This window comes from Felis catus, chromosome B4 (genome assembly GCF_018350175.1).
Source record: "Felis catus isolate Fca126 chromosome B4, F.catus_Fca126_mat1.0, whole genome shotgun sequence".
Taxonomy (NCBI): Eukaryota; Metazoa; Chordata; class Mammalia; order Carnivora; family Felidae; genus Felis; species Felis catus.
In genome coordinates, this window is record NC_058374.1 from 104,954,980 (window position 1) to 104,978,734 (window position 23,755).

Sequence of the window (23,755 nt, forward strand, 5' to 3'; positions counted from 1 at the left end):
TATAGAGGTTTGCTGTACACAATTATACCTGTAATTAACAATAGTGTACCGTGTCTGTCAAGACTTGTCAACAGGGTAGCTCTCCCATTAAATGTTCTTATTACAATAATAGATAGAGAGATGATAGCTATATACATAGATTGATAGATAGATGATAAATAGATAGATAGATAGAGAGATAGATGATAGAAGGAATAAGGTGAAGCCTGAGAGACCTTCTCCTGTTGGCCTGGAAGAAAATGGTAACTGCCATGAGTTCTACAGATGCAGAGAAATGAATCTTGCTAACAAATTGAATGAGTGTGGAAGAGTTTCTCAAACTTCAGATAAGAATGGAGCACCCTCCCCGCCAACCAAGAGCCTGACTACAACCGTGTGAGACTTGAGCAGGAAGTCTACCGGCCCCTTCACCATAGAAACTGTGAAATAATATATTTGTATTGTTTTAAGCTGCTAAGGTTGTGGGAATGTGTTACACAGTCTCAGAAAACAAATATACTCTTTTTCTCCATAATTGAATCCTTGCCTCTGCTCTGCTTGATTGCTAAGGGCAGGACTGTCTTCCTGCATTTGCTAATGTTGTTGCTGTAGTCCTAATGATTTAAAAACGGCCTGAGTAAAAGTCGCTCACCTAAATAAAAATCGCCACAAGCCTGTGAATAAAGCCTTCATAAAGTGTGGTAACCTGGCAAGTTCGTAAACCCATGTGGCCAGCCTTTACAAGGAGCTAAGTTCAAAGCAATCTCCCCAGGCTATAGGTAAAAAGTCAACCACAAAATAGGAAACACTAACTTCAAGAAACTCATAGGCTGCTGAATATAATTAAGGTCAAAACCTACCACAGTTCCTACTTGCTAACTTAAGGCTTAAAATTACCTTTAAGCCCCAATAGAAAATCTCCAGGCTTCGGGAAATATACAAATCTTGGAACAAATAATACAATAAAACAATAAAAATAACAATAATAAAAAAAAGATCTGTGCAATTCCTAAAGACTGAGTTATCAGGGTTTTTTTTAAGTTTATTTGTTTATTTATTGAGAGAGAGAGCAAAAGCTCAAATAGGGGAGGGGCAAAGAAAGAGAGAGAGGGAAAGAGAGAGATAATTCTGAGAAGGCTTCACTCTGTCAGCACAGATCCCGATGCGGGGCTCAAACCCATGAACTGTGAGATCATGACCTGAGCCAAAACCAAGAGTCAGAGGCCTAACCAACTGAGGCATGCAGGTATCCCTGAGTTATCAGTTTTAAACATGATTACCTTTCTGTATGATGTATGTATATGTATGTGTATGCATATATTTCAGTAAATTCATTGAGAAGGAACTAACTGCTGTATATGTAATTAGGCAATAATTTCTAATCTTGAGATCAGACACTTTATCAACCATTCAGGAGAGTATCCATTAGATTTTAAACTGACCTCTGTCATTGCATGCAGTTTACATATAAAAAATAATTTGGCAGATGAATTCTTTAAACCTCCCTGTAATGTAAAAAAGTACACATTTTGTTTTGAGGAAATAGTCCAAGTTTTGTATACAAAAAATATTGTCCATATATTATCAAGCTTCAGAAAAATTAAAATATATGAAACATTTAAATTTACCTTTATTATGCTCTGTAGAAATTAGTGTTATCTTCTCTTCTTTGATAATCCTGCCATTATTAATTGGAGCACAGGCTAAGCTGTTATAACAAAGAATCCAAAAATACAGAAACTTAAAGAAAACAGATGTTTATTATTTCTTTCATAAGTCCTTACCTCTCCAGAAGTAAGGAGCCTGGATTAGAAGGTAATTCTATAGTCCCAAACACATGACTTCCATCTTTGGGTCCACAGTTGCTGTCTTGTCAAGTACTCGTCACCTGCCACAGCAGGGAATAAGAAGGCAAGAAAGCATAAGTACAATTCTTTTTATGGGCCTGACCAAATAGCATTCTTTATTTCCAGTTATGCCCTATTGTCCAGAACTCAGTCACACGAGTACACAAACTGCAAAGGAAGTGGGAATGTAGCCTGCAAATGAAAATCACAGGCTCAGCTAAAACTTGGGAGCTTTAATATTGAAGAACGAGATAATGGATAGATATTGTTTGACTTCTAGTATTTGTCCTTAGTTCTTTATCTTACCACACAATAACCTGTTGTGTTTGCCTTCTCCTGTTGTCAATGACGATATTCCAAAATTACTTTTCCTTCCTTTCTCACACCAAACCAATTTACCATGACCTCAATGGTCAGGTGTAGTGTAATTATTAGACAATATTTTGATGAAGTTCAATTATAAAATGTGAAGATTTAATATCATATGATACTTTCTAGGATATTTTCATTTCAAACAGGAGGATACCCCATACCTTTATTTTACTGGAGCAGACTAAAGATTCTAAGACCGAACTTTGATCAAACCAAAATGTGATAATGTATGGACAACATTTCTGTGTACAAAAATTGGGGGCAGTGAATAGGTAGGCATGAATCAACTATAAGGGAACTGAGTCCAGTTTCCCACATCCATGCTTCTCATTACCATGAACAGGGATGGCACTTCTTTGAATGAACAGATTCTGTATGTCACAAGTCTTGTCATTTCTCTGTCTTTAGCAGTCTGAGACTGCATATTTTGTTTGCATAAAACATCCTCTCTTGGAGGGGCACCTGGGTGGCTCAGTTCAGTTAAGCGTCTGACTCTTGATTTCAGCTCAGGTCATGATCTCATGGTTGCTGAGTTCGAGCCTCACATTGGGCTCTGGGCTGATGATAGTGCAGAACCTGCTTGGGATCTCTCTCTCCCTCTCTCTGCCCCTCACACTCTCTCTCTCTCAAAATAAATAAACTTAAAAAAAAAATCCTGTCTTGGAGATTAGCATCTACTCTTTGTCAGTAGTAAAGTTAAGGGCAAGAAACATAATTGCTATATAAAAAGCATTATATAAAAGTAATTGCTTAGGACTGTCAGGAGAACATTTGTGTTTTTTCAACAATGCAGTTCCACTTCAGGGATATAAACTTAATATTCCAATATTGAAAATACAACAATGAATCCACAAAGTTATCCAACCTGGAGCTTACATCTACAACAACCTTTACCCTAAGCTATTTTTCAAATGGCCTAAAAATGAAGTGACTGGGTATCAGCAATTACTATGCAACAAAGAAAAAAAAAATACCATAAAATAGTTGCACTAATCACCAGTAGGGACTCAGCATCCTCTTCCATAGTATCAAGTCACATTTATGTATCATGATTTGGTGTGAGGTAAGTAACAAATTATTTGTTAATATTAATAAAGTGCCAGAATCTGCAAGCCATTTATTATTTAAAAAATAAATTAGAGCATGAAGTTTAAAACTTCTGTTCCTCAAAGGAAACTATAAAGACAATGAAAATATAAGCCACATACTGAATGAAAATACTTATAAATCATGTTTCTGGTAAAGAATTTGTATACATAAAGAACCCTCAGGACTTGGAATTATGAAAAAGAAAACCCAAAAATTTTAAAAATAGGCAAATATTTTAACAGGCATATTACCAAAGAATGCACAGATCTCTGACATACATGTACACAAAATGCTCAAATCATGAATCATTAAAGAGATGCATGTTAACCACAATTATATACCACCACCTATTAGAATGGCTAACATCAAAATGATTGACTATAATGCTGATGAAGACAGAACACCTGGAACTCTTATACACTGCAAGTCAGAATGTAAAATAGTATAACTACTTTGGAAAAGAGTTGAGCAATTTCTTAAAAGGTTAAACATATACCTACCATATGATCCAATCATTCCTAAGTATTTATCCAAGGGAATTGAAAGCACATGTCCATACAAGTTATATATACGAATGTTCATATAGCTTTGTTTTGTAACAGTCAAATATTTGAAACAAACAAATGCTCACCAGCAGGGAAATGGATTAAAATACTGTGGTATATTTATATAGTGAAATGTAACCCAGCAATAAAGAGTAATGACCTATTTATACCTACAACAAGAAGGATGAACAAAATAATTGTGCAGTATGAAAACCCAAATCCCCACCTCCCGCCAAAAAGTATCTTCCTATTTCTTGATTTCATTTGTTTAAAATTTTAGAAAACTCAAACTAATCTCTCATGATAGTAACCAGATCAGTAGTAGCTTGGGGACAGAAAAATATGGTGAAGCAGAAGGGAGGAATTGCAAAGAACCATGAGGAAATCATTGGAGTTGCTAGATACATTCATTATATTGTGATCATTTTTCAGGTGTATACATGTGCCAACACACGAAATTGGACACTTTATATATAAAGTTTATTGTATATTACGCCTGAATAAAGATGTCTAAATAAATGAACAAAGGCAGATTTAACAGTGGATTTCAAAATATGACAGAGAAGGGGAGAAATTTCCCATGTGGACATGGAATAGATCATAATCACATGCGCTTCTTTAAGTATGGATTGTAAGTGTGACTATCACCTGTTATATGTGTCTCAATGGAAAAAAAAACCTGGAACTTCTGTTTTAGGCTGTGTTTGGACTTGAGACCTGAGAGAGAATAAAACATGGCTCCTGTGCTATAAAACTCTCACAAGGAATCGCAGGCAATGCAACTCTTCTCGTTCTACATTTCAATTAAATTGTGAATTCCTGGAGGAACATGGTATTCTAGACTCATAATATATTAGACAAGAAAGCAATTTAAGTTCATGTAGCCAAGCCTAACTATTTTCAGAAGATGGAACTGAACTTACACATTATCACTCAGAAATCTATCAGTATAGTTGTGACCAAATTCCACCTCTTCAACTCCCTGCCCAGAATTTTCCTCATTACATCATTATGCCATTTCCCTTTTACTGAACACTATACCCTGAGTATTGCCAGTCATCAATAGACTTTCTTACAAGCTGATGACCTTAATTGACAAAATGTACAGAAAGAGTCCCTTCGCAGTTATGTTATACTCAGGAGGTTGAGGGACAAATAGTTCACAAGAATAAGAAATAGTGGAAAAACCTGAATCTCCCTGTTTATTACTCCTTCTCCTCTTTCTTTAAGACTAGCTAGAGTTACAAATAAGTACACTAAAACAATTAAGGGCCAATTCTCTACAAACAGTAAAAAAAATTAATTGGGACTGTGGTGGGGAAAATCCAGAAAAAAATGCTAAAATGTCAATTTATGAATTAAGACTATTAGTAGAGATTAAATCAGTCTGGTGAACAATCAGTGGGAGACCTTTGAGAAACTCCATGCTATTTATAGTAGACTCTGAAGCCTTACTGTTCATTTATATTAGGTAACAAAATTACTACTGCAACAGAAGCACTTTGTAGGATCTATGGCACTTGGCAGGAAAAGAGAATTGATTCCAAGCCAAGGAAATGACAGCACAGTATAGCTGCTGCTGACTTGAAGGAATTAAAAAAAGAAGAAGAATGGATAATAATAGATGCATATGGGCAGTGAAGAGAAGTGCAATCAGCTCAGATTAATTATAAGCCCAATACATGTGCACGAGACACATTTTGAAGGAGACCAAGATAAAAGGGGATAGGCATTTAAGGTGACTGTCGGGAATTGACACATACAGGGAAAAAGGAAGCTCTATATTCACATCAGCTAGGACAAAAGACCTGTCACAAAAAGAATGTCATGAATGATTCTGTAAGTGGGAAGAAGCAATCACAGGCCCTGGCATACGGAGACACTTTTAATCTGCCCAAGGGACTTATTCGTAGTTCTCCCTGTCATTCTGTGATGTTCATTTTTCTTAGGCCATCTTGGGAAACATATCATGGTGAGCAGGAGCACTGACGACTTATTAAGGAAACACATTACTTGAAAATATTAATAAAAACATAAACTACAAACTTTAATTTCTAATTGAGTCACATTATCATATCCTAAAGTGACACATTCAATTCACCCATATAGATCATAGTCCATAGTTACATATATGAAAAAAACAAAGCCCACAAAAATTCTGTGCCTAAAAAAGATATCACAGAATCTATGAACTTTGATCATACAAGAAATATTTATGATATTCCTTAGTTACCATATGACTCTTGATTTAAATTTGATTTCAGTAAGATTGTGTTCTCCAACAGCAGATATACAACAGCAAGTTCTGGTGGGAGGAACACTGTTATAAATAGTTTAACAGTAAGAAAATGTATGTAAAACCAATAAGGTAAATGGGATTCACAAATTATAAGAATGGACAAAATAAATAAATTCTAGAATCAGAGGTCAATTAATGTATAAGCATACATTTCAATATTTCAATCAATCAATCAGTCAATCAATACCAACACATTCTGTGATAGAAGATGATCTATGTTCAGAATGATGACTCAAAATCATTGGAAGAATGAAAATTCATATTTAGTACACTCCACAGCAAAGATATAAAAGTGAAAAGTACATTATAGAAAAACGCCTCCATGCAAAATTATTTTTAAAATGAAAAAAAGTATTGCCTTGAGCATAGAAATTATTGGAAAAATCCCCTTACATGTAACACCTTATTAGTCATGAGGCATTTTCTAGACAGACCACAGTAAACTCACTGGCAAAGAAAATAAATACATATTTGTCATATCTCTTTTGCTTGAAAGTGAGAGAAATCCAATTAAAATGATTACAGAATTTTTCAACTCATGACCTGAAAGACTAATGGGTATGTCTGTGCTCAAATATGGCTGAATAGAGGTACACAAAGTTTCCAGGAATCTAATCTTAATCTGTTGACTCAATTTCTTTTTGTGTGTGTTTCTTTAACTTTGATTTTGAAAGAGTTTTAGACTTACAGAAAATTTGGAAGAATATTACCAAGAGTTCACATATATTCTTCATTCAATTTCCTCTAAAATGTTAACAATTTAAGGGCACCTGGGTGGCTCAGTTGGTTAAGTATCCAATTCAATTTCAGCTCAGGTCATGATCTTGAGGCTTCATGGGTTTGAGCCTCACGTCATGCTCTGTGCTGACAGTGTGAAGCCTGCTTAGGATTTTCTCTCTCACCTTCTCTCTCTGCCCCTCCCCCACTTGTACTGTCTCTGTTTCCCTCAAAATAAATAAATAAACCTTAAAAAATAATAATAAAATAAAATAAAATGTTAGCAATTTAGATAGACATAATACAATTTTCAAAACCAGGAAATTAGACGGGCGCCAGGGTGGCTCAGTTGATTAAGCGACTGACTCTTGATTTCAGCTCAGGTCATGATCTCACTCTTTATGAGTTTGAGCCCTGCATTTGCCCTGTCAGAGCAGAGCCTGCTTGGGATTCTCTCTCTCTCTCTCTCTCTCTCTCTCTCTCTCTCTCTCTCTCTTCAAAATAAATAAATAAACTTAATTTTTTTTAAAACCCAGGAAAATTTAGTGTTGGTACAGTATTATTAAACTACAGACCTTATTTTTAAACTTCACCAAATTTTTTTGCCTAAAATCTTTTTTTATTTTCCAAGACCTAATCCAGGTTGCCATATTGCATTAGTTGTTCTGTCTCTTCAAAACTTTCCACAGTCTTTCCTTATCTTTCATTATCTTGGAACTTTTGATGAATACTGGTCACTTATTTTGTAGATGTGCCTCATTTTGAGTTTGTCTGACATTTCTTCTTATCTGATGATTAGGTTAAGTTTCTGAATTTTTGGCAGGAATACCACAAAATAATGATTTATTTTTCCTCTTTAAGTATATAATATTGAGGAAATATAATGTTAATATATCTTATTTCTGGTGATGTTGACCTTGACTGCTTGGTTAGATTTTGTCTGCCAGATTTCTTCATTGTAAAATTAAGATTTCTCCCTTTGTAATTGATAAATAACTTGGAGGAGACACTTTGAGACTATGCTAATATCCTGTTTCTCCTCAAACTTTCACCTAGTGATTTTAGCATTCATCAGTGGACATTGTTAGGAACAGGTATTCTTTGGTGTTTGCCTTGGCACTGTTTCTTCCTCACTAGCTTCAGTCTCAAAGGGATGTGCTGAAGAAATAGTGACTACAGTAGCTGTACTCTTAAATCCAACCAGCTCAACAATCCCAGTGAAAAGAGCATACCTCTTTCCCCTTTTGCAACAGAACACCTAGTGCTAATTGTTTCCTTTGTGTCATGTATTAATAGCTGAATTACCACAGGGATAGCCAAAGGAAAGGCCACTGTCATGGATAAGGCATAGATTATGTTCCCACTTCTGGGGTTGGAGGGTGGGTTGTCCTACGTGACCATATGAACTGAGAATGGAGGAGAGATTTCTCAAGGGAAAAAACAAAAAATCAAAAAACCCAACAACAACAACAACAACAACAACAACAACAACAAACAGGATGCTGTACCAGATGAGACAATATACACTGCACAGGCTAAATCACCAGATATCCATTACACCAAGATATAATTAATTATGCTTGGTGTGTTTTGAGATCTAAGCTTGAGAAAAACAATTGTTAAGCCTATCAATACTTAAAAGTATAAGCATTTCAATTTACCTTATTTATCACAATGTGGAAGACTGTAAGTTCTTGGTTATATATTGGAGTGTTTCCCAGCCTTTGTATTCACTATAATTTAAGAGTTCCTTCTCCCCTGCCCATGATGTAAATAGAAAAAATAACATAATTGCTTCTACAATTAAAATACAGTGCTTGATATGGTACATGGCACATAGACAACTGCTCAAAAATATTGTCACTGTTACTATGGTAATTATTGTTATTAAAATATTCAACTTGACACATGTTGAATGCCTGTTATATACAAGACACTACCAGATTATGAGAACTCAACAACAAATAAGAAAAGGTTCTGTGTGCCTGTGTTGGCTTAGTTGGCTAAGCATCTGACACTTGATTTTGGCTCAGGTCATTCATTATCTCATGGTTCTTTGGATTGAGCCCCATGTCGGGCTCTGGCTACAGCACGGAGTCTGTTTGGGATTCTCTCTCTCTCTCTACTCCTCCCCTACTCGTTTGTGAGTGCACACTATCTCTCTCTATCAAAATAAATAATTTCAAAAAAAGAAAAGGTTTTGATCTTAAGGAGCACAGAGACTAGTGTGGAGGATAAAATATGTGCAAAAAACTAATACCTCAGGCAGAAGGTAACAAGTTTTTATAATAGATGCATTAGTGCTATGCATGTAATAGATATTTATGTGTTTTAAATATTAACTCCCTACTTAATCACCTCTTCAGGTAACACAAAAACAGAAAACAAAGAACCTCATTTTCATCCAGCTTTTTTCTTAAAATATTAGGCTGTTATATGCACTTAACCTTTTGGACATAAATTGGATGCCACATCAACCAGTAACTGAAAAGAGCGAAGAACAAATGACTTCATTGTTATTAATGTTTTAAATAAAAAGACTTAAAATAAACATCACAACAAATAATTTAGTCAGAATGTTATTTTTCAGCATTTAATACAATAGTCCTTTTATGCACAACAACGGACGTTTTCTCTGCATTTTTTTCTATACATGAAAAAAAGTCAAAATTTTCTTATTTCTTTTTCACAAAAGGCTTTGTAATTTAGAAGTTGTTTTGAAATAAATGACCAGAATGTTGCTAAGCAACGGTGTAAAACAAGTCTTAAATATGAAAACATGTCTAAAATATGAGCATGTGAAGTCTATGGCAATATGTCTGACATTTTTGTATATCCAGTCCATATTATTTTCAAAATAAATATTTTCAGTGTTCTCTTTAAAAAATGAATTATATGTATGTGAGTGTATTCAAAGAAAGTGGATGGATTGAGTGTGAAATAGAAAGCAAAATCTTAACCCAATCGAGTTAGTTTTAAATAACAATTTTTCAGTTCTGAATTGGCCCTGTTAGCCTGCCAAGACGGAATTTTTCTAAATACTTTTTTGGTTTTTGTTGTAAATGTTGAAGCACTTCTAAACAGACAACCATTTGGGTGTTCTGGATCAATGCATTCTGTTCTGGAAATAGAGAATTTTACAGATATTATTTCTGGGAAAATACCAAGACAAGAAGGTATTACCTGACTTGATAGCATGTATTCTAATTTAGAAATTACTACACAATTAATGTAATTTTATTATGAATGCACCACTAAAAATACAGCAATTTATTACTTAATAAATGTATGTTTTCACTAATACTACAAGGCCAGGAATATACTTGTCACTTCTTAACCAAAAAGAGAAGACTCACTTTTCATATAAAGTTGTAAGTGGTAAGTTTGGTCTTTTTATGACAGGGAAAGATAAAGTAGGCAGAGAGGGAAACATTAGGACCTGAGTTCCTTGGGTAGGGAAAACACTTATTTTGGAACAATGCTGGGAGTATCTGACCATAGCAAACCCCCTCAAGGGGTAAAGTTCCTCTTAAGGATGTAACAGACACCACCTACTACCCCTCAGGTTCCCCTAAGAATTTGAAAAAAGACCCGACTAAAAACAAGTAGACCATAAAACATATGACCCACAAGGAACAGTAAGGCCATAGAACACTCGTCATACAAGGGAAATGAACCAATCAAAAAAGAATGACTAGATATTTAGAGTTACTCAGTCAATAAGGGTAGAACCTGAGAAGAAACAAGGGAGAAAGGAGGAGTAGGAGTGGGGGGCGACCAAAACCTTATAAAATAAAGACCCTTGCCTATAGTCATGGGCATTCACTTTCAAATGCACCCTCTCTGTAAAGAGAGCTTTCATACTATTCTTACTTTCTCATACTGTAATAAACTTTTGCCTGCTGCTTATTTTATTTTGTGTCCACCTCTTCATTCTTCGAAGCAGTAGGACAGTGAACCCCAGGCATTGAGGTAAAAAAAAGAAATCCTGAAACACTTTGAAGCCAAAGGAAGAGCCCCTTGAATTATTTCCCTATGAAATACTACTTTACTTTTACAGAGATAGCTTTCCCATAGGATGAGTTTGGCGACTGATGAAGTGATCACTGTGAGTTGTTGACCACTAACCTCAAGACGTCCCCTACAGTCCTAACTACAGAATGTCAAGCCCTCACTTATTACAAGTGAACCCTTTCTGCCTCCTTAATCTAAGGATATTTCATTCACAAAAGTCATTTGGACAAGGCAAAATAACTTCCCTTAGAAGGGAAATGCCTTTGGCTAATTATCCTGTTAAGCTACTTTCTATAGAGGGTAAATCCTACGAAGGTTAGTATCAGAAAATACCAAACTATGCAATGGTGATACACTTTTCTGTAAGAAACAAAGATATGAAGTTTTTGTTCTTAGGAGGGAAGTGTATGGAGACAAAGAATTGTGAGAGAGTCAGAACCAGAGAGATGGAGCATGGCAGGGACATCTGTAAGAAGTATCCATTAGAAACTATCTACTTTCTAACTCTTTCTGTTGCTTCAATGTGCAGCCTCTCTTCTGTCAGCCCCAGCACCCTACCATCATCTTCTTCTCAAATAGTATTTAATGGAACTATCTTAGTTACGAGTGATTTTTTTGTAGAATATTTTTCTTGATACGTTGCAAATGGGGATAAACTCACTTCTGGGTTGTTTGAAGGTGAAACAGCATGTACAAAAGCATAAGCCCAAAGGCAGAGGAACCATACTCACAGAAGCTCACATAATGTTAGAGAAAGGGCTTAGGTTTCCAAAGGTTATGTTTGGAGTCTGAACCTGTCTTAAGTTATTTCAAAGGAACAGGAGACTCCATCCAGAATATATCTGGTTTATTGATACAATAATATAAATGAGTTTGGTGTCTTCGGTTATTTCATCTGCTGAATCTGTTGAACTGCCATCCTAAAAAATTGTGTGTAACAAATATAAGCTGTCACATATAAAATCAGGCAGTATTATGTTTGTTGCAAGAGTGTTTTATGCTTCTTGCATCTTTGAAATGTGGATCACTACTGTTCAAATCAAATAAAACCAATCAGAACTCTAATTTCATAATTACATAATTCTCTAATTATGTTAAGGTCACATATAGATTGCATTTTACAGCACCAGTCTTGGTACTCGTTAATATACTTTATACAAAATATAAACCAACCCAGGGTGCCTGGGTGGCTCAGTTGGTTAAGTGTCTGACTTCAGTTCAGGTCATGATCTCGCAGTTTGTAGGTTCAAGCCCCGTGTCAGGCTCTGTGCTGACAGCTCAGAGCCTGGAGACTGCTTAGCATTCTGTGTCAACCTCTCTCTCTCTCTCTCTCTCTCTCTCTCTCTCTGCCCCTCCCCCACTCATGCTCTGTCTCTCTCTCTCAAAAATAAATAAACATTAAAAAATTTTATTAAAAAAATGTAAACCAACTGAAGTAGTGTTTAGTGACTAAAAATAAAATAATAAGATTAGACCCATGACAAAAAAATCAATAAACAAGAAAAATAAGACCCTTATTTATATTATTCACAAAGAAAAAAGCAGCACACTTTTGAATAGAACAGAGTATCCTACTCATACATTTCCTAACACTGGGTATTCCTTTGTTCTTCTTCTTTCCAGGCCCATGTATTTCCTCATCCAGAAAGCGAAATGATATAGCAAAGATTATTTTTATTCATAAAGCTTTTGCCCCTGGAATCACATTCAAAACTGAAGATAAATTACAAGGAGGAACAATTAACTGAAACATCTTGTCAGAGTACTAAGGGAGTACTCACACCTTCATAGATTACGCATCATTAACTATGTAGTCTAGCAACCAAATCATGTGAGGAAAGATGTGGCAATTTTTAGTATTCTAGCAAATATGACTAATTATGGGGTAGACCTTTACAATTTAATTTAGAAGAAAATTTACCACCACATCTCAGGGTATAGTTTTTTAAATGAGTTTAGTGTAAACTGTATTAATAAAGCAGTATCTTCTACTTGGTTCAATTCTGTGAATTTAGTGTGGCTCTTGGAAACATTTTCAGATACAATGTGTTCTGTGGTAACTGTAACAAAAGAGTTATGTGCATTTAATTTTATAGAGAGCTGTAAAGTTGCTCCAGTGATACTGTCCTTGAGTTTGATGATATGAAAAATAATGCATGTTCTTCCTTGGACATATTTATTGGATATAGCTAAAGGTCTTGGGAATAAACTTTTGTATGCCTATATTAAATCTATTTAGGGAAAGAAAAGACATTTCCCCATAAGGATTAGCAATTTAATACAGAACAGTAGTTTAGCAAAAACCCTACAATGTGTATACTGTAAAACAAGGAACTGGATGCTGTAGGCAGAAATAGAAGGGTTGTATCTAGCAATGCACACATAGGCGCACACACACACACACGCACACACACACATGTACACACAGTACACACTGCACACTTGATATACTACATGACAGTGCAAGAATAATAGTGATAACTTAAAAGATCATAAGTGATGAACAAAAGTGATGAACAAAAGAATTTCCTCACTGGGAATTAGGTACTACTTTATAAATATCTTCTCACATTAGGATACAGTAGACAAATGGTCTACTACATATAACTTAGAAGAGTAATAATATACAACAATTAGAAAATTTTACCCAGGTCCCATTTCTGTAGGCCACAAATTTGGTTTGAACCAGCTTTGCTGCATGAACTGGGCGTCCTTTATTTGCTTTTATGTTTGTACTTCCAGCTCACTACACACAGTATGACAGTGCTCATCCTTGCTCACCCTATTAGTAAGATTTATCTTTCCAATGCGTATCAACTGAATAAAATGACACATACTCTGGGCAGTATTTCCTTTCATTATGCTATTCCTCTTGACTGTGCAGATTCTAATGGAATTAAAGCAGATACACAGGCCGCAAAACTGCATCAAAAGATGTAACAAATATTTGACCTTGACACCTTCAGTGAATCTCTGACAAAGAATCCGTTATTCCATAATCTCCTTGCAGGAGTAATTAACACCTGTCTTTTTTATTGTTTTATCCCCATTACATGCTACAATAACACACAGTAGGTGCAGAAATAGTTTGCTGAATTATTTAGGAATTTTTCTACTGGTGAAAAGATGTCAATTCCAAAGTAGAAAGTCATTTCCTAAAAATCTATTTCAAGATTTAAAAAACATCAGATTCACATTTATTCGCACTGAATGTTTAATAAATGAACCATAAAAGATATTCAAGACAATTTCATTTTCTAATTTTGGCAATCTCAACAAAATGCCTTTTGGAACCAAAGGCAAAAGATACCTTCTTGCAGAAATACCATATCAATTGAGTTTCCACTGTTTAGTAGAAGCTCTAATGGCTGAGATATTGTATTAGCCATCTCTTCCCTAGAACTGTTAACTTAAATAGTCAGGGGCTCAGTAAGAATTTGAGTGGAGAATGCTTTTTATTAGCATTTTATAATTCACTCATATTTAAGACAATTTCAATTTCTCCAGAGTTGTCTGCCTAATGAATAATAAGAGAATATGTGTGGAAGTCTTGGAAATATTCCACTGTCTTAGATCTGCTGAGAAGAGTATAATGTACTCATAAACTCAGGTGCTACATATCTAAATTTCCATCCTATCAGTAACCTATTATTCTGCTCAGCTGCAATAACACAATACTAATGACTGGGTGGCTTATACAACATAAATTTATTTTCTCACAATTCTGGAGGCTGGAAGTCCAAGACCAAGGTGCCAACATGATTGGTTTCTGGCAAGGCCTCACTGCTGGGTTTGCAGATGTCACCTTCTTGCTGTGTTGTCACATGGCCTTTTTCTTTGGGTATGCATGGAGAGACAGAGTGCATGGGTGAGCTCTGGTGTCTCTTCCTCTGCTCATAAATATATCAATTCTATTGGATTAGGGTCCCATCCTTATGACCTCACTTAACCTTAATTACCTCTTTATGGTCCCTATCTCCAAATAGAATCACAATAAGTATTAAGGCTTTAACATATAAATTTTGGGTGGACACAATTCAATCCATAACATCACAAGACTTCCCAGTGTGCACTATTCCACCAGAGACCAACTGGTCACTTGGGAAACCAACTGCCTTGGGCTCTCCCATGCTGATAACTGTTGTGGGTCATCCTCATTGTGATAGACACTTACTCAGGATATGGATTTCTTTCCTGCCTTCTGAGATTCAGTTACCAACCACTATCTTGGGGCTTACAGAATGTCTGATCTACAGATACTGAATCCCTGTATCACAGCATCCAATCAGCAGACCCACTTCACAGCAAAGAGGAATGAGAGTGGGCCCATGACTATGGGACTCACTAGTTATTTTTGGCATCTCATCATCTAGAAATAGCCAACCTTATAGAACAATAGAACAGCCTTCTAAAAGCACGGCTGAAGCTCTAGCTTTGAGGCAATATCCAGAAAAGATGGGATGATATCCTTCATGATGTTATGTATGTATGAGATCAGAGAACTCTACTATGATGTTGTGTCCCAAGTGGGAAGATTGCATGTCTCTGGGAATTCAGGGACAGAACCGCTGAGTGTCTTTAGCATTATTCTTACCATCACTCCTCAAAACCTAGTGGAGAATTTTCATTCTTGTCTAAATCAACTCTGGGATCTCTAGTGTTGGATGTTGTGGTCCACAAAGGGGGGCATATCCTTGCCTGAGGATACAGCAAGGATCTCATTGAACTATAAGTTATGTCTGCTACCAGAAAAAATTTGATTTCTTATATTTAGGACCCAGTAGGTAAGAAGAGAAGTCATTATGGTGGCATAGATAGTTGACTGTGATCATCAGGAAGAAGTAGGGATGCTTTTACACAATGGAGGTATGGGGAAATACATATGGAACCCAGATGATTCATTTGATCCTTCTGGTATTACCTGACCCCACTGCAAATGTGAAGAAGCACATACAGTGACTCTCACCGGAGGAGGGTATAATTATCAAGGTCTCAGACTCCTCAGAAATGCAGGTTTGAATCCCCAAATTAGACCATCCACTAAGACCTGATGCAGTCATAGCTAAAGGTGAGGAGTGTTTCGAAAGGATGGTAGAGAAGGAAGCTCAGATGTGGCCTCTAGATCAACAGCAGGGACATTGACTTTTGTTCATGCTACTAACAATAGTCCTCAGGTTTTTTTCCTCAGGTTGAGAGACCCACAAGGGCATGCGGAGATGCTCCTGGAATGTGCATGGAGAAATAGATGTGTGCTGCATAATGGGTAAATCTTGGTGACCCTGATAATGAGCCACATAGAACATAACTGACAGCCCACCAGCTATGTCTCTGATCTGCCACTGCACTGAAACTTTTAGACTTGCCCTATGGCTTAAAATTTTGCATATTCAATTCTTTTCACTCCTTGCACTCCTTTACTGGCATCAGACCTGTGTCATGATGTGAAGATTTTCTCAGTCTTCTCCAGTTCTCCCCGCTTGTCTCAGCCTAGGTGTTTCCTGCAATAAATCTCTTGCATGTCTAGTCCCATCTCTGCAGCCACTTCTAAGGAGACCTAAAGCAAAACATAAGGATATAAAGACACGAAGTATCTAATTATAAAGGACAGACATCATAAGAGACTATAAGAAAACAACTAATTATTAATAATTTAGAGATTATGGGGATTTTTATATTTTCATAAATACTCTTTACAAAATAGTCTAGAGTGAGCAAACATTTTTGTAATCATAGAAAGCAAACAAAATAGAGGGGTCCCTGGGTGGCTCAATCTATTGAGTGTTTGACTCTTGATTTCAGTTCAGGTCATGATCTCACAGTTTGTGAGATTGAGCCCCAGGTCTGGCTCTGCACTAACAGCATAGAGCCTGCTTGGAATTTTCTTTCTATCTCCCTCTCTCTGCCACCTCACCTCTTCTCTCTCTCTCTCTCAAAATAAACAAACAAACAAAAAAATAAAGAAAAAGCAAACAAAATAGAAATACTCAGAGAAGGACTGAAGGGTATGTCCAAAGGCAGTATGGGCAGGAGATTTCTCAGTAGAGTGGAAAGAAGATCCTAGGAGACACTTTCAGAGCAACAGACATCACAATCTGCCTAGTCTGTGATCCAGGCAAACAGCAAGTAGAACTGTGTCAACCAGCTTCTCTGCTGAGAGCAAAAGAAAATGTCGGTCCTTCTCCCTTTTTGATAGCCACAAAGGCCATTTGTCAGATTACCTGTAGTCAAAGCCCAGGTCCACACTATCTCTGAGCTCTTGGCCTCAGTCTCCTCATTTGTAAAATGGGACTAATAATAGTACTGCCAAGTAAGTTTGTTTTAGGATTAAATGAGATAATACATCAATGTGTTTAGAAAAGTGTCTAGCATGTGATGTGAATGCAATTAATATTATTGTTTTCAATATGATTTTTCACAACTATCTCTCATGTACTTTGTATAAAATATGAGGTTAAATCATAAAATAACTTTTCCGCCAGATATGTAGTAGAACAGGAGTAAAGACAAAATAATATGGAGTTTGGAAGGCAAATCTCATTCTAATGATTTTCTGATTTATATGACCACAATGTGCAACTCTGGGTTTCAAGGGTTTTGAAAGTAACTTTAAAATATGCAGATAAGCAAAATGTATATACAATAATACCTTGGTTTGCAAGCATAATTTGTTCTGGAAACGTTTGTGATCCAAAGCACTTATATATAAAAGTGAATTTCCTCATAAGAAATAATGAAACTCAGATGATTTGTTCCACAACCCAAAAATATTAATATAAAAATGATTACAATACTGTAATATAATAGAAAATAATAAAGAAAATACAAAATATAAAGACAAGTAAACAAATTAACCTGCACTTACCTTTGAAAACTTCTGTGGCTGGTGTGAGGGAGATAAGAGAGAGGAGGGTTATTGTGTAGGATGACTTTCACTATCACTAACAGATGTTGAGAACAGTATAGTATTAATAAATTCTTGTCTTATACTGTATATAATGTAACTGGAAATAAGGCAGCAGAGAAAAGGGTCTATGTCTGCAGGCAGCCTGACCTAGAAGGAAGCAAGGCATTCCTAAACTTACTCTTGTACAGGAAAGCAAAGTACTGTCCATAGATGCTTTGAAGTGACAAAAAATACACTAGTGCCAGTCATGGCACCTTCCAAGGTTCTGAAAAATCAGTTTTTTGCCAAACACTTCAGCCTGAGACCGAGCATCCGAGCGAGGGATATGATCATCCACAATCCCAGAGAGAGAGAGAGAGAGAGAGAGAGATTGAGAGAGAGAGATGGAGGGAGACAAAGAGAGAAAGAGAAAAGAACCATTGGCTCAGTTGTCATCCTGTGACGTTCGGCATTTCACATACTACTTGTATTGCGAGATGTCACTTGTTCATCAAGTTAAAATTTATTAGAAATGTTTGCTCATCTTGCAGAACACTCACAGAACAAGTTACTTTGCAATCCAAGGTTTTACTGTAATTTTCAATTAGAGATTTAAGTAGAAAGTATCCAGTGTTTTCAAGTGAAACCATCGAGCTTTGCCAAATTAAAAAGTAAATCTTACAGAATGACCTATTGGCCATGCATTTGAGCTTTTTAAAACTAATGAATATATTTCACAGATACCAATTTTCACATAGGAAAAAAAAAACCACTGTCACTGAATGAAGAAAATTTCAACATTCACAGTCCTTATCCAGCTTCTGGAGAGTAGGGGAAGAAGACATTCCCAGGAAGACTGTCCACCATCTTGGTAAAGCACAATCGAGGTTTATAACCAGCATTGTTTGTATAAGCTATTGTACTTCATTTTTATTACATTCGTTAAAATCATAAGAAAAAGTGCTGATTGAGAAATTACTGGGCACCAGGTTCTGTCAGTAAAACAGAAGATAGGGCAGTCAATATGACACACTAGCTTACTCCTTCAATAAGCTTGTGTTCAACCAATGAAAACCAAACAGTAAATAAGGACACAAATAAATAAAATTAATTAATATAAGATGTATACAATAAACAAAAGAATGGTGTAATGAGATGATTGGGTGGGAACATGGGAAAATAGTCCGTTATAGACACTATAGACTATTGTTCATTAAAAAGCCTCTTTCTTAAAAGGTGTACTTAAGCCAAATTTGAATAAAGAGAAAGAGTCAGACATTTGAAGATTCTAGGGGAAATTTTCATGAAAAGGAAGGAGGAAATGCAATACTTGAGAAGGAAGTAATACTGGTTGCTAAAAGAATAAAAAGAAAATTGGACCCTGAGAATGAAAGAGAAAATGTAGGAGGTGAAGACAGAGGAGCAATCTGATTAAATGTAAGTTCCATGAATGTTTTTTTTAAATTATAATATACAATAACCAGCAAGCATAAACTCATCCACATTGCAATGAAACAACATAGAGTTTTTAGAGAAAAAAAATGGAGGAATCATCAACCATTATATTACATGGAAAAAAATTAATTGTAAAGACAATGTCAACTAAAGTAGATGTCTGACTTTCTTTTGAGAAGCTATTGATCTACCAAACATTTTAAGCCTCAGAAGTTTAAAGAAACCTTGACTTGCTCATGTTGTTCTTCTCTTCACTCCTATCTGTATGGAAGAATGGTAAATTCCTCTCTACTTTAGAAAGGTCTAGGTTTAGAAGATCAAATTATTTCTTCAGGAAGTCACATCTCACAGGACTATTCTGAGCCTGGTAAGAAGCAGAGATTGAAGCATGTCAGCATTTGCAGCCACACTTAACAAGTTTTCTGCTAGTAGACACAACCTAATTCCACTCCATGCATTTGTACTGCAATGTGCTTTCAATAAATGTCACCATGTACTCAGGAAACAACTCTAAAATTAATCCCATCTGTGGTAATATGTCTTTGCACTGGACAGGATAAAGGCTCCCATGAAATTTTACATGATATTTAAATATCAGATGTGGCCATTCAATGTAATTAGGAACTTGTTAGTTGCAGGAGTTTTGACTTATGTATAATTTATTTATATGTTTTGGTCCATAAAGTAGTTTTAAGGAGACATACAATGAAAGACAGAAATGATATAGCTAGGTAAGATTAAATTCTAAAATGAGAAGAAAAATGAGGCAAAGAGAAAATAAAGATGGAGAAATAAAATGGAGCCAGCATGAACTTAGCACAAATAAATAAATACTATTAAACTTTTGGAGGGTTCACAGATTGGCTCCAAGCTTTCCAGAAGAATGACATGTATTCAGTTACATTCTCAGTGTCTGAAAACAAAAACAAAACAAAACAAAAAGTAGTTTCTCAAGGAAAGCTATAACTTTCTGGTTCTGAGGTCAGAGTAAAATGTATCTTGTGGATACTTATAAAAGACCCTCTTTAATGCACTGGGTGACATCCTCAACAACATTCTTATGGTAAATGTAAGATTCATGGCATTGTTTTTATAAGGAATTAGATGAATAAGTCTTTCATATCTACACATGCAACAATAATATTTCCTATGTCTTATTTTAAACTGTTTTCAGCATTGAGAATAAACAAGCAGCTTAGACTGGGCTTGCAAGAGGTTGAAAAAAATGTCCATGAACACACTCCCAAGCTCTCTAAACACTCTTTGCTCAGATGGACACTTAAGCAAAGAACGGTGAAATGATATCATCGTATTTATTGAATCTGACTAATTCGAGGAGAGAAATGATTGGGATGCAAAGAGATGTGCAGGAGAAAAAATGTACTTTTATAAATCTCTATTATTGGTGGATGAGAAAGTTATGGCTCTGAAACAGCATAGAAAAATGTCCTAAGGGTGCATGGGACCAAGTACATTTCTCTTATAGAAGAGATTCTGAATTTGAAAACAAAACAAAACAAAGCACATAAATTTTCATATATATATTTTTTGGGTCAAGGACTCCTTTAAGATTCAGATGAAAACTATGCATTGGGAAAAGGCACTCACATTCTACTGTAGCCAACAACTTTCAGCCCACCCTAATTTTAGAAAAATTTTGATGCTGACATTCTAGAGCAAGGGAAAAAAATCCCAGGAATATTTATTTTCTTGGTTTATCAATCTGAAAAACAAGAAGCAAGCTACCAAGTTACAGGTGCATACATATGGAACATATTTTGTCTAAAGGTAAGAGTGTCTTAGTGTGTAAGTGTCTACTAGTTCGAATTGAAATGACAACAGATACTCAGTGGCAACAATAGGTCTGAGAAGGATATTGGCAAGGGCTGTAGGAAACTCTAAAAAGTATATTAATGGGGATAAGTAGAAAATGATTGGGGGCATCCTTGGCAATGACCATGACATTGACACAGCACAAGGGAGCAGAATTTGCCTCGACAGGGTATCTTAAGCCTTTGTCTTTGCAATGCCAGGAATTCAAGTACTAGGAGGCACATAGAAGAAAGGGTAGGCAATGACATTATCCCATCTTACATTTGAGAGTGTAGAATGAGGTGGCTGGGGTATGTGAACAGAGAGGAAGATGAGAAGAATGGTTAAGATAATTAAATGGAGGAGCATAAACTCAGTCTTTAACCTAAAATCAAGTTGTTGATGTGTTCTATTGTGCGATTTTAAAAATTAGTTTCCCGTATGTAAAATTCATATATCATATAAATATCTACATTTCTGGCTTCACAAAAAGAAAACACCAAAAACAAAACAAACAAGCAAACAAAAAACCCCAGAAGATCTGGAAATGCTTGACTCCAATTTTTGCATGCAACAATCATTCCCTCACAGCACCAAACCTTGCTTTCCCAACACTGAGACAAAATTATCTTCAAGCTTGAGCAGTGTTCCTTTCCAGTAACTAGGCTGCCTACTTTGTTCATTTATATTAGATAATATGTATGTATATTAGATAATATAGACTCATACCTGTAGTTATTTGAGTTTGTAACCTAGCCCCCTCTACCCCTTGAACTAATGTATTATATTTTATTCACTTAATATGGCAGCATGAGGATGCACCCTGCAGACCTCCAGGTCTAGGAAACTTAATTGGCCAAAGGCATTGGCTGCTACACTCTGAAGACACCACCACATATTTCACCAAGGCCATACTCACTGGCTTCTCCCTGAGCACACAGGGATCCTAAAAGGCCTCCAAGACTCTGATGATTCTGCTGAAACTTCTAAGATAGTGGGGCAGACTAGGATGCTTCCATACAACTTTCTTTAGTAAGGGTCAGACTTACCTCTCCCAGGTTTCTCCAGCTCCCTCACATTTTCTGTCACAGAGACATCTCCTCTAAGAAAATCCTTGCCTAACTAAGCCCATCTTATTATCTACTTCTTATTAGGTCTAGACTACAGAAGTGGTATCAGAATTACAGTAATCTGAGAAAGCGGGAAGTAAGTTTTGGATTTGGGACTGACTCGTCATCACCCCAAGAGTGAAGGGAATGTCATTCTGGTTGATAAATGAGGCATGGGTGATCCCTAGTTCAAAGTGGCAGTGTAATTGCTAACAATTTTACGTGTAGTGACTTGAAAAAAAAATAAAACGAAAGAAGAAATCAGCCCCAATGGAGAAGAGTGCCATGGCAGGTGACATGAATGAAGGCAATGAAAAATTTGACGGGGTTGGGGGGATGCTTACAAAGATAGTGGAGTTGCCTGGGTACTGCTATATTGTATTGCTGCCCTGTGGAAAAATAATGAGAGACTCAGGCTATTAACAAGCAGTTAATGGCTAAGTTCTAGAGCCAAGAGCCTCTGCAATAGAGAACCCTATTACCTGCAGTAGAAGGACAAACACAGTCAAGCACCAGGTTGAAGATTGTTAGAGTACAAAGCTCCAGAGATATTAGAATGCTCAATTAAGGCAAGTATGTTATACAAAGTTCAGGGCCTGGTATAGAAAACCTGAAATGCTAAAATATGGTTCAGAGACATCTGAATGGAGATGCCTGACTCACTCAAATTCTCAGGTCTAGCAGAGAGTTGACCCATGCTTCTCTGGTAAGAGCTGACCCATGCTTCTCTGGTAAGAATGAGCACTCCACTCTGCTATAATATGCTGCAGGAGCCGCTCTGTCAGGAAGCATCAGGTGTCCTTCCGCCTTCTCTGGTGGCCACTAAGCTGACAACCAGAGTAAAATCCCAGTATAACTCAGCTGGGGATGTGCTCAGTCTGATAAGGTAGGATAGAGACTATATACAATAAGGAATTATAAGAATTAGCTGGCATTTATCAGCAGGAGCCTAAAGAGTCCTCCTGGGATTAGATTTGAAGTGTGTTTAATTAAGAGTGCCAGAATGTAAGACTGAATAAACAAGAATTCATTGACTTGGAAAGGTAGAGCATTTTCTTGGGACATGAGATTTAAAACTCTACCAAGGACACCATCAGATGAAGGAAAGTTGCAGTGGAGTGGTTCATAGAAGCCTGGGGAAAAAATGATAGCCAACTCTAAGTGAAGTAGAAATGCCTGAGTTTCCCTGGCAGATGATTGAGAAAGGAATTAAGAGTCTAAGAGAAGTGGGAATGCTGGAATGGATATATTATGTAAGGACAAAGGACCCACCAAACAATTCTGATCCAGGAGAGGGTCCAAAGAATACACAATTCACCAAATCCTACAGGCATGTGTGGTGACAGGAGTACCATCTTTGATAGATCTTCTCTAAGGCCCAGGGAAGTAGATGTAGAAGAGGAGATAGATCAGTGAGCTGCTGTCATTAACATTCTTGGGCGAATAGGGACCTCAGGGTAATAGATGTTATAGGTAGTACTTAATATTCAGAAGCCAAGAGACAGTAATTACTGTTTGACAGTAAGGTCAGGGGAGCAAACAAGGGGACTTTACCTGCAGAAAGTTGTGAAGATGATTAATAGACCATGGTGTCCCTAAAAGAAAAATACCGGGGCAGTTAACAAATGTGGAAA

The 23,755-nt window shown here is 36.3% G+C and overlaps 1 long non-coding RNA gene across 1 annotated transcript; it reads right to left on the reverse strand.

Moving 5' to 3' along the window:
* Positions 1-1,524: 1,524 nt before the first annotated feature.
* Positions 1,525-16,528, reverse strand: LOC123386660. The gene is made up of 3 exons (XR_006600901.1): positions 16,292-16,528; positions 14,583-14,697; positions 1,525-1,867 (listed from the first exon to the last, which is right to left on the reverse strand). It is a non-coding gene; the product is annotated as an uncharacterized LOC123386660 (long non-coding RNA).
* Between the last annotated feature and the right edge of the window lie 7,227 nt (positions 16,529-23,755).